General features: G+C 50.5%; 1 long non-coding RNA gene across 1 annotated transcript in view; it reads left to right on the top strand.

The window, feature by feature from the left end:
- The window catches only part of LOC121819226 (uncharacterized), a 32,507-nt gene extending 22,304 nt beyond the window's left edge, over positions 1–10,203 (top strand). The window contains exon 3 of the long non-coding RNA XR_006059472.2: positions 1,434–10,203. This is a non-coding gene — a long non-coding RNA (uncharacterized LOC121819226). The remainder of the gene's footprint in view (positions 1–1,433) is intronic.
- Positions 10,204–12,528: the final 2,325 nt, after the last annotated feature.

A 12,528-nucleotide genomic window follows, 5' to 3' on the forward strand; every position in this document is an offset into this window, starting at 1 on the left:
GGAAGCTTTATTTCTGATGCCCAGCAGATTTTTAAAAATATATATATATTTATTTATTTGGCTACTCTGGATCTTAGTTGTGGCATGTGGGCTCTTTAGTTGTGGCGTGTGGGATCTAGTTCCCTGCCCAGGGATCAAACCCGAGCCCCTTGCTTTGGGAGCACGGAGTCTTAGCCACTGGACCGCCAGGCAAGTCCCTGCCCATCCGATTTTGACATCCATGCCCACGGCCTCATGGCCTCTCGAGTCCTACTAACCCAGCACTTACCACCGTGTCATGATTGCTCAAGATCTGTCCCCCACACTGGGCTAGGTGGCCTCTCTGTCCCCAGTGCACAGAGCAAGTACTGACCTGGAGGAGTTTCAACAAGTGTTTGTTGAACAAATCTAGAAAGGAGCTCAGACAAGTACAGTACACCGAGCTAACTGCCCTGAGGCCCCACCCGGCTTCTGTAGACAACACAACCTGAGAACACAGCAGCCTGATGGGCAGTGAGGCTGGTGGTTATAGAACCGGCCTTTGAGACAGATTGAGGTTTGAGTCTCGACCCAGCTTCTTGTGAGCTGTGTGACTGTGGGTGAGCTGTGTAACCTGTCTGACCTTCAGCTTCTACCCTGGTAAATGGGAATAATAGTAGACACTGAGCATGAAGTGAAACCATGGTGTAAAGCACTTTACCCCATGTCTGGGACATAGTAAAGGCTGTTAAATGGTGAGTGTATACTTCACCCTCACCATGATCCATCCTACAGCTGCCTATCCCACAGGCTGCCTTTACAGCTACTGCCTTTAACCTGCGGGCAGCAGCCAGGCGTGTGAAACTGCCTCTCACATTGTCAGCAAGGAGGAGCCACCTGGGGATCTAAGTGGAAAGAGGACGGTTCGGTGTTCTGACATCTACCTGGCGGCCCTGCAGGACCCAGCCATTTCCAGAGATCTCTTCTGGCATTTGGATTCCAAGGTTTGGTCCCCTGGATTCTAGAATTTAAAATTGCCTTTCTCTATCTGGGGTTCTATTATATGAATAAAGCCACGCTGTGTATGGGTTGATGCTAGCAGGCATTCATTTTCGTTCATTCCACATTTACTGAGTACTTGCTCTGTGGTTGGAGTTGGCGATACCTAAGACTAGTATGGTACGGTGAGCCTGCTCTCAAATTTGCTCACAGCCTGGAGGGGCAAAGGTGTAAATGAACAGTTAAAGACCAAGCTGTCAGGACTTCTCTGGAGGCCCAGTGGTTAAGACTGCCCTTCCAAAGCAGGGGTGCAGGTTCGATCCCTGGTTGGGAACTGAGATCCCACATGTCTTATGGTCTGTCCAAAAAAATAGAAAAAGGAAAAAAGCAAGCTGTCAGGGACTGTGAAGGGATCAGGGGGCTATGGGAGCCCTAGCTTGGACACCTGACACTCCTGATCCCGTTCTTTGTCCCAGGTGCTGTGCTAAGGAGTCTCCATGTGGAATGCTATTTGGTCTTTCAAGAGCCCGAAGCTGAAGTTCCAATACTTTGGCAACCTGATGCGAAGAACTGACTCATTGGAAAAGACCCTGATGCTGGGAGACATTGAAGGCAGAAGGAGAAGCGGATGACAGAGGACGAAATGGTTGGATGGCATCACTGACTCAGTGGACCTGAGTTTGAGCAAGCGCTGAAGGATAGTGAAGGACAGGGAAGCCAGGCGTGCTGCAGTCCATGGGGCTGCAGAGCCAGATGCGACTCAGTGACTGAGCAACAGCAGGGCCCAGCAGCTAGGCCTGAATATTGTATTTGCCTGAATGTGTTTTCTGTTGCTGCTGTAACAAATTCCCACAAAACTGAGTGGTTTAAAACAACACAGAACTACAATCTTATAATTCTGGAGACAGAAATCAGGAACCACTTTCACTAGACTAAAGTCAAGGTTTTGGCAGGGCTGTTTTCTGCAGGCTATGATGGCAAAATCCATTTCTCTGCCTTGTCGGGTTTTGGAGACTGCTTGTGTCCCTCCACTTCCAGAGGCTGGCTGTGTCCCTCAGCTCATGGCTCTTGCATCTCTCCAATCTCTGCTTCTGTCACCAAATTCCCTCCTCTTACTCCGACCCTCTGCCTCCCTAGGGTGGCAGGGACTCTTGTGATCACACTGGATCTGCCCAGATAATCCAGGATAATCTCCCCATTCTAAAACCCTTAACACAATCACACCTGCAAAGCTCCTTTTACCACACAAGGTAACACATTCACAGGTTCCAGGGATTAGGATGTGAACATCTTTGGGAGGGGGTGTTATTTAGCTCGCCCCACCATCTTCCAGATGAGAAAACTAGGGCGTCTGAATGTTAAGGAATTTCCGGAGTCATTTAGCCCCTAACTGGCCAATCCTGGGCTCCCTGGCCTTATGAGCGCTTGTCCTTGAAACAAGAAGACTGCTAGTGGAGGTGAACCTTGAACCAGGTTTTGAAGAAAGAATTGGAGTGAACAAAAGGTGTGGCAGGGAGAGGGGTGGTGTGAGCCAAAGCACATTGGTGAATGTAAGCTCAGCTCCCGATGTGTTTTGGGGCCATAAATTGCTCAGAATGGCTGGAGTGTGACATGAGTGATGGGGAGCAGGTGGACAGGGTCTGGATGGTGGAAATGCCTACCATTCAGCCTGAGAGATGTGAAGATCCCCGGGGTGGGGTTGGGGTTCCCTGTATGTCCTGGATCAAATCCCATTCTCTCTCTGAGCTCTGATTTCCAGTCATGGGAAATGATGGGCCATGACTGGGTGAACCCACCGGCCTGCCCCCTTGTTGCCTGGCCTGGTCCCATCCATCTCTGGGCAGAAAGGAGGGCTTGATGAACTGCCCCTCCCCCCATACCAGGACAGTGACGGTTTCCAAATATCTGTCTGTTGAAATAATGTTCTCTGGGCGCTGGGCCTCCCTCCCGCCCTCACATTCCTGGGCGAGCCTGCCTGTTTGGCTTGCTCGGACAAATATTGACTTTCTCTGTCCTTCTCACTCTGGGTCTGTTTAAAAGGCATCAATCTTTGCCGGGGTGTGAGCTCCCTCTCCGTAACCTGTGGCCTCTGCGGTCCTGTCCGGGCAGGGAGTGGTGGGGAGGGGCTTGCAGGCCCCAGGGGACACCCTTGGGCTGCCATAGAGAGGCTTTCATGGGATCGTCAAGTGCCTTCCATCCGGTCCCTGCAGCGTGGCATTCACGCGGAGACCCTCCGGTCACCTTCCTCCCAGCTTTACCACACCAAGCAGGGTAGCTCTGTGATCCTCTGTTAGAAAACCCTGCTGACTCTAGCTTCCAAGTCCTACCCATAAGCCAACCACTTCTCAGCTTCCCCAACTACCGCCTGTGTCCAAGAACCATCATCTTGCTCTTGGGTTATTAAATTAGCCTCCTAACTGGTCTCTCTGCTCCTGCTCCTGTCAGGCTGTTCTCAGTGTTGGAGCCAGACTGTAAATGGTCGTCAGATCCTGCCACTCCTGTGCCCCCAGCCCTCCAATGACCTCCTGGTCACTCAGAGGAAAAGTTCTTAACAGTGGCTTCAAATCCTCCATGGTCTGTCCCCGCCTTCCTTGACCTCCCTCCTCTCTCACTCCTGGCTGCTCTGCTCCAGCCTCATTGGCCTCAGCCTGAGAAACTTTGCACTGACGGTTCCCTCTGCTGGCCCGGGGGGCTCCTCTCCCCCACGTCTGTACTGCTTTTGCTCAGATGTCACCTTTTCAGTGAGCCCTTTCCTGGACAGCACCCTCCTACCCTTCTGCACCCCCAGCACTCTGTCCCCTCCTGCTTTACAGCGCTTCCTGCATCCAACAGGCTGTGTATTTTGATCACTGATTTTACCAGCTGTCTCTCCTGAGGGCAGGGACTTCTGTCTGTTTCATTTCGCAGCCTCAGTGTCTGCACCTAGGATGATGCTGTCCCACAGCAAAGAGCCTGACTGTCCGTGGAGTAAACGTGCGGCTTCCTGCTTTGTAGATGACAGTTCATGGGTTGGTAGTGTAGTAGCCAACGTTTATTATGTGCTTTCTGGGCACGTCACATACACAAGCTCACCAGATGCTCACAACCAGCAGTCCATAAGCTGGGCACAGCTATTGCCACCTTTCATGGATGAACAAAAAGAGGCACCAAGTAGCGTAGGGTGGGGCCTGGCTGCCTCACCAGGCTGTGTCCAGCCCTCGGTGCGTGCATGTGTGCGTGTGCCGCAAAAGGCCAGCTGCGGGGTGAGCCGGTGTCCAAGCCTGTGATCCTCCTTCATCCCCTGCTTCCTTGGCCCTCCCACCTGTCACCAGGACATGAGTTCACAGATTCATCTCAGTCCATCTCGCCCCATGGCACTTGGCCAGCCCCCTTCATTTAGCTCTGGCTTCCAGCCCCTCCCTCTGTATCTGTGTCTGCCTCTCTCTTTCATGCGCCACCCAGCTTGCTGCCCACGCGCTGCCCTTAGACCTCATTTCCCTCCTCTCTTTGCCCTGAGCTCTGGGGGGACCAGTACTAAACCCCCTCCTGGATTTCTAAGCCCTGTGGTCTCTGGCTCAGGAAGCCCACCCCAACTCCCTCCCTTCTCTAGTAACGAAGATCAGCCCCATGGTTTTCCCCACCAACCCTGCAGGCATGCACACCTCTGCTTTTGGGATGCCTTCTCCTGTTTTCTCAGTCTAACCAATACTCCTTTTTATTTTGGAAAAAAAAAAAAAGTTAAAGAACAGAGAAGTTGTAAGAATCATTGTAACGACATCATACATCTCAGGTTACCTGTCTGAATACATTCTCCCCTTCCTCCCTCTGTGCTACTCACCTCTTTCCTCTCTGCTTCCCTCTCTTTCTCTCCCCACCGTCAGTCTCTCAGCATTTGTAAGTGAATAACAGCCCTCGGCCCTCAAACTTCAGTACATATCTCTCAAACAGGGACGTTTTCCTACATAACCACAATACGATTATTGCCCTGAGTTCAATTTGGATACTTTATTATTATCTAATACACAGTACCCATTCAGATTTCCCCAATTTTCTAAATAATGCCCTGTAGAACGTTTATTTTCGTTGTCATGTCTCTTTAATCTCCTTTAATCTGGAGCGGTTCCCAAGTCTTTTTCGGTCATCTTTCACGACACTGATGTTTCTGAAGGGCCCAGATTGGTTGTTCAGGGAGTTGTCTCCTGGCTTGGATTTGTCTCAGAGGTTCCTCACGATTAGGTTCAGAATAAGCGTTTTTGGCAGGAGTACTCCCCCCCTGCCCCCAGCCTCTCCCTCTCTCTCTGGACCTTCCCACCCACACTGCTGCCTCAGGCCTTGCCCTTGACCTCGCCAAATCTTGCCAGTGCTTCTCCACCCATGCCCAGCCCCATTCCCAGCCCCAGCTGCAGGGTCAGCGGGAAGACCCGGCACCCAGGGACCGGAGTGGGAGGAGCAGAAAAGCTGGCCTGCCCTGCTCACTCTGAAGACATGAGGGAATCAGGGACCCTTCCGCTGGAGAGGTTCAGGAGGTGAAGGTTTGCTCCTGAGATGGTTTCTAGCAGCAGAGTCTTCTGTTCAGATACACTGTACATGGGAAAGCGATGGAGACTGGCCCTGCTTCTGTTGGAGATGTATGTAGGTGCATGTGTGTGTACATCTGTGTGTGCATATCTGTGTGCACACACAACTGTGCTCTTGGGCTTGAGTTCTGAAGCTCCAGCTCCAGGCCATCCTTCTGTGTCCCAGGGTGCCCCCAGGAAATTTTCATAGAGTCTTGGGGGTCCCACTGATCTAAGGAAGCTGAACCACACAAACAACCATGAGATGTCCTGGGTTGAGTCTGGTGCTAGGCCTGTTGAAGGTGGTATAGCCCACTGGCTTTGGAATCACGTAGATCTGGCTTCCACAGCCTACCCTGTTTTATTTTGGTTATGTGGTCCTGGGCAAGTTACTTAACCTCTTTAAGGTTTGGTTTCCTAATCTATAACATGGGATGATAACAGCATATACCTCTGTATGACCCTGTGAAGTTGAAATACAGTAATGGCCTTGCAGGCCTGGCACATAATAGATGGATGTCCTCAAGTGGAGTGAGGAGAGCAGGGAGGGGGTCCACAGGCTGGGATGCTGAACCCCCTACCTGGCAGGCTGAGGCTCAGGAACTGATTGTCAGAACAGTTGTTTCTGATCCACAGAAGGCTCCCGACTTTCCGCTCTAAGACTGTCATTCTGCGGTGGGTAATCAAGTGGGGCTTTGATGGTGGATGCAGCGGATTAGGGCTGCGAGGAGTTTCCAGGCCCAGCCCTTGGCAGTGACTGTGGGGAGGAGAGACTTTCAGAGCTGAGGGCTGGAGTGGGGGGCGGGGAACCCTAATTCACATCAGCCTCTGCTTGGCGCTTACCCCACCCTGTGCTTGGAGACCACTCCAGCTTGTCCAGATGTGGGAGAGGAATTGGTCCCCTGGCTCAACAGTTGGGGTGTCTGAATTCTAGCACTGACTCAACTGCCTACTCTGTGTGGATCAAGGTGTCAGTCCCTGGCTCCCAGACTACTTTCTTCATCTGTAAATTGTGTGTGACTGTGCATATGTGTGTGTGTGCGTGTGTGTGTGTGTGTGTATTGGATTCATTCACTAACTCATCAATATTAGTTGAGCACTTACTGTGTACGAGATGTAAGGATATAGTGGTGAGCAACAGAGAACTGTGGCAAATGCTCAAGGAGAAGAGCAGAGTGCTCTAAGACTGATAGTGATGGTGGGGGGCAGTCGGGAAGGCATTCCTGAGAAGGTGACGTCTAAGTCAGGCATAGGGCAAGAGAGAGGCAGAGGAAACTGTATTTGCAAAGGTCCTGGGGCAGAGAGAGTACAAATGCTCTAAAAGGACTGTTTCAGCCCTGCCGCCTGAGGGTGCTTGACACGCACCTTCCTTCTCATTTGATTCATGCCTCTCACAGTAGATGGGATGTTCAGAACTGGCCTTCCTTCCCCGTGTTCTCTGTGGCCCCAAAGACTGGAGAAAACAGGGATAGAACTGGAAAAGGGATATTCTATTCCCTCTTCAAGCCTCATCAAGACATTCCTTGTATCTTGGGCCCTCTCTCCCATTTCCTCAATCTCAAAATGACGTATGATGCTTGGGATTTTCTTATTTCTTGTTTGCTCTCCTCTCGTTCTGGTTTTTTCTCCACGCTTCCTATCAGTGTCTGCTAGGAGGAGAAAAACAGGGAACTTTTGGTTTTGTTGTCAAAGTGACTCATTCTCCATGTAGGTGACCCAGATGAAGTATGAGTGTGAGGTGTGTGTGTGTGCGTGCACATGTGTGTGTGAGGCAGTGATGAGTGGGTGGTAGTAGTTGCTGTCAGGAGGCTCGGGGTTGGAGAACCCAGGCTTCAGCCCTGCTCTGGCTTTGGGACTAATTAGTATGTGGGTACCAGGAGAAGCGGGGTAAGAAGAGACTGTTTGAACCTCAAAGGCCCCTTGGCCAGATGTGGCTATGCTTCGCTCAGGGAGAGCAGCAGGTTGTTGTCTTGGGCCAGCTGCTTATAAGGCGCTGCTGCTGGTACCCTGGAGTCACTGAGGACAAACTGCTCTAGCAGGCCCCTGATGGTGCTCGAGGGCCTGGGGGCTGCTGCCTGGAGCCCTGCCGTGTGCCTTGCATGGCCGAGAGGGCTGAGTGCATCCTGTGGCCAAGCCTCTCGAAGACTGCAATCAAACAGTCTTCAGGGAGCTCCAGGGGAGGCTGAAGGGTAGGGAGGTGTCTCTACTGTCTGCTAGTCTGCGAAAAGAGGATCTGGGTAGTGGGGGGTCCATGGATCTGTGTTCAGGGTTCTCCAGGAGACTGGTCTCAAACGCATGTATGAGAAAGTCATCAGCATGGTTTAAGGTTGAGGGGCTGAAGGACTTGGCCTCCCCCAACCTGGGGGGATGGCAGGCGGCCGTCAGAGGGCTATGGCGGGTTCCGGACACTCTGTGTGGAGAGGATGAGTAACTTCTCCAGGCTGTCTGCATCTGTGCTTTATTGGTGTCTGCTTTCTATTTTAGGTCCCGGCAGGCCCGGCAGCCTAACTTAGCACCAGTCTGTTCAACCCTGGTCAGCTCAGATGAGCCCAGCTACACATGCCTCCTCTCATCTGAGTTCCATCCAGGAACTCAAGGAAACTTGACTCAATATGACCCAACTCCACACAGCTTAGAAACTCAGCACAAGCTCTCTCCCTTCTCCCCAACTCAATGAAGGCCTGTTTCATCCAACCTTACTCTGGACAATCCACCCCAACCACCAAAGTTGACTGAGCTCACCTACCCCACATCTATTCAGCCAGGTGCTTGACTCAGTGCTTGCCTGAGTTCAGCACGAGAGCAAATGACATTTTCAGCTTCTGTCTGTTTTGGCTAGGCGTTCACTGTGGCTTGGTCTTTCTCTAGTTGTGGCACGTGGACTCAGTTGCCCCGTGGCATGTGGGATCTTAGTTCCCTGATCAGGGATCGAACCCATGTCTTCTGCATTGAAAGGCAGATTCTTAACTCCTGGATCACCAGGGGAGTCCCTCAACTTTTAAAAGACTTTTTATTTCATATTGGAGCATAGCCAATTAACAACGTTTTGATAGCTTCAGGTGCATAACAGAGTGACTCAGCATGTCAACAGGCTGCAACCTGGATCCATTCTCCCCAAAGACACTTTCAACTTAGCTCGCTCCTTCTCCCCTCAGCCCAGCCTAGCTTCTATCAATACAGCCCAACCTAATGCAGTGCAACAAAACTGAGTTTACCGTAGCGCAGGTTTATCCAGCTCAGTACAAGTCAGCTGGGCCAAGACTAGCTGTGCTGCTGCTGCTGCTGCTGCTGAGTCGCTTCACTCGTGTCCGACTCTGTGTGACCCCATAGACGGCAGCCCACCAGGCTCCCCCGTCCCTGGGATTCTCCAGGCAAGAACACTGGAGTGGGTTGCCATTTCCTTCTCCAATGCAGGGAAGTGAAAAGTGAAAGGGAAGTCACTCAGCCGTGTCTGACTCCTAGCCACCCAATGGACTGCAGCCCACCAGGCTCCTCCATCCATGGGATTTTCCAGGCAAGAGTACTGGAGTGGGGCGCCATTGCCTTCTCCGGACTAGCTGTGCACTGACCCGTTATCCCAACCCAGTCTGAAACAACTTGGTCCAGCTTGAATCAACCCAGTCTGACTCAAGTTCAACTAAAGTTTCCTTTCCTAGATTTGACCTAATTGATCTCAACCCTTTAGTAACTCCTTTAGTAACTCAGACTATTAACTCTGAGGGCAGAGGTTTTCTATGTTTTAGTCATCCAGGTATCCCAAAGAAATAAAATAGATACAGAGTAGATGCTTGATAAATCTTTGTAAAATGAATTGTTGAATGAACCTTTTCTGGCCCAACTTTAATTGACTCCATTTCATTCCACTTCAAGTCTTAGTTTGAACTGGATTCTATGACCTCTTATACCAAACATCCAACTTATAAAAATTTTGTATATTTATTCAATTATGTACTGGGAAGGGTTCCAGTGCTCTGAGTATCACAGTACAAAGGCTGACGAAGTCTTTCCTTGAGCTTACATTAGCAGAGATGACAAGAATAAAATAAAAATATATAAACACGCATGAATGTGTGTGTGTATGTTGTAATGCCACATAGTGAAAAGTCCAGTGAGGATAAACACAGCTGAGTAAAGGGGTAGAGGATGATGGGGGTGGATGGGGGTGGAGCAGTCGTCTTCATGCTACGAAGAAATACGGTGGTCATAGAAAGCCTCTCTCAGATATTTGATCAGGGACCGGAACAAAAGAGCAAGCCCTTTGGTTATCTGGGGCGTTTTCCAGGAATGGGATACAGCAGGTGCAAAGGCCCCGAGGCGGAAATGAACTAGGTTTGTTCAAGAGACAGGAAGGCCAGGGCAACTAGAGCAGGGTGAGACCCAAGAGACTTCTCAGCTGCTGATCTCTTGGCTTTGAGTGTTGGGACTGTCTTGAATATGGCCACATTCCCGGCTTCTGGCATGTGCTGACACACAGGAGCCACTTAGAAACACATTTTTGAGTGAATGGAGTCAACTGAGCATAATGCCAATTGATTTAACCCTAATTAGTATATTTAACTCAAGGCACTTTATTTTAGTTGGACTTTGACTTTTTTGGACCTTGACAATCTTTGGAAAAGTGGGCTGCAATTCCAAGATTTGAAGAATGTAAGATTCTCTTAATTTTCCTAAGCCTCAATGAACTCATCTATTAAAGAAGAATAGTTACATCTGCCTTGCCTCTTTTGTGGGTGTTTTGAGGATGAGTGAGATTGTGAGTGTGGAGGTGCTTTGCAGACAATCAAGTGCTCAGGTGACCTTCCTGACCTTGGAGGTGTATGAGTAAGGGGAGGGAGGGCAGACCGTGTCATCTCTCTGGTCCCTTCTCTGTATAACAGTCCACAAATCTCTTTTTCTATGAGCGTATCTAAGAAGACCCAGATTTGAGCAAATCCCTTCACAGTTTAAAACCCTCCTAGGGAACTTTCCTAGTGGTCCAGGGCTTAAGAATCCGCCTGCCAATGCAGGGGACATGGGTGCGATCCCTGGTCTGGAACGATCCCACAAGCCTCAGGGCAGCTAAGCCTGTGTGCCACAGCTGCTGAGCCCGTGCTCCAGGGCCCTTGAGCCACTACTTCTGAAGCCCTTGCACCTGGAGTCCTGGGCTCTGCAACAAGAGAAGTCACCGCAATGAGAAGCCTGCGAGCCGCCGCAAATAGAGAAAGCCAGTGATCAGCAGCAGAGAGCCAGCACAGCCGGAAATAAACAAAGGCAACAATAGTAACAACAAAAATCTCTCCTAGGGATGCCTGGTGGATATGAGATGAAGTTCAAAGTCCTCACCATGGACCCACCACCTATCACAGCCTGCCCTGACCTGCTGGGCCTCTGCCTAAACGCTTGCTCTCCTGTGTGTCCTTCCCCAGGCCTCTCTTCTTTCTCTGGGTCTCTGTACCTGTGGCTCTCTCTGCCTAACTCCAATTCCTTCCTTCCTTTTCTTTTTCTATTTAAATCTCAGGTAGGCATAGCAAGTTTAGTTGATGACCCTTCTCCACATGGTAAAGCATCATTCTCATATATCCTGCAAGGCCCTGCTCTTGTTTTATTGTGTTTATGATTTTCCTACTCCTTCATCCCCAATTCCTCCTCCCATTTCACTCTTCCCAATAGGTCCCCACTCTAATGTGTTTGGTGTATGAGCTTGAAAATGCACATTTCTTACAAAAAATGCATGGTGTTGTTTTCTTCGTGTGTGTTTTTAATTTGTGTAAATGGTATTTTGCTTTTGAGCACCTTCTATTTCTTATTTTTGTACTCTTGACGATGTTTCTAAGACCTATCCATATCAGTGTATGTCCCCTGGAGTCTAGCTCCTTGTGTCTAACTGCCTACGCACTGTGCAATTTCACAGCATTTTTCTTACCCACTCCCCTGTCACGCCCTGCTCCTCGGCACCACTAACAGTGCTCTCATGAACATTCTCGTACCTTTGTGATCACGGACAGGGCGAGTGTTTATTTGTGGTGAATAGCCAGGAGGAACACTGCTGAGTGGGGGTGGGGGTGGGTGCTCAGACCTGGATTTAATTTCCCCAAGTCTTGCCTGATAGTACCCTGCAGTGGTTCAGGGGTCAGTTTTCCCTAAGTCTTTGCCAGAATTTTGTATTACTCAACTTTCACATTTACAATCTGATGGGTGTAAAATGGCCCCTCACCGTTTCGATGTGCATACTTCTGTTTAGGGTGAGGCTGGGTGTCGCTCCCACACCTATCGCCTTTGGCTGTCCGCTTCCTCTTTACCTGAGTCCTGCTGGCCCTCCCGGTCTCAGCGCAGACGTCCTCCCTTGGGAAGCCTTCCCTGACTGCACCCCCCTCACTGCGTTTCCTGTCTCTCCTTTGTTTCCCTAACCCCCTGTACTAACCAGGCCTGACCCTGCTTTGCTTCCCAGATCAGATGAGATTGGGCACATCCAGGGTAGTAGTATGGCCGTAGATGCCCCCGTGCCCTCCGTTGCAATAAAACTTGTCTTCATCTGTGCTAATTGTCTCTGTCACTAGACTGTGGTCCTTGAGGGTCCCCTCCAGGTCTAACTCATCTCCTTGACTCTGGTGCTTGGTATGGGGCCTGGTCTGATAACAGTGCCGGGGAATGTTTGATGACTGACTGACTGATGGAGAGAATCAAGGTGGTGGTTTTGAAAGGTTGAGAGGTCATGCTGGCAGGGGGTGGTGTGTGACAGGCAGAAGGGCTGGGAGGCTTATAACTGGAAAGGCAAGGGAGAAGCCGAGAAGGAAACTGTAAAACTAGATCAGAGTTCATAGACTGAGCCACAGGCTCAAGATCCTGCCCGAAAGTCACCCCACACTTCGGGGGCTTTCGTTCGCCTCTTGTTGGAGGGGCAGTCCTGGGGTGGTCAGCCTGAGTTTGGGGCCGTGGCTGGGAGCAGGAGGAGAGCAGAGAGAGCCCCTCACATTTGGTAGTTACTCCTTTGCTCACCATCCTGACTCCTTATCCGTCTCTGCCTAATGTACTCCTGGTTCTCTTTTGCCCCTGCCGA

The sequence above is a fragment of the Ovis aries genome, chromosome 1, assembly GCF_016772045.2.
Source record: "Ovis aries strain OAR_USU_Benz2616 breed Rambouillet chromosome 1, ARS-UI_Ramb_v3.0, whole genome shotgun sequence".
Taxonomy (NCBI): domain Eukaryota; kingdom Metazoa; phylum Chordata; class Mammalia; order Artiodactyla; family Bovidae; genus Ovis; species Ovis aries.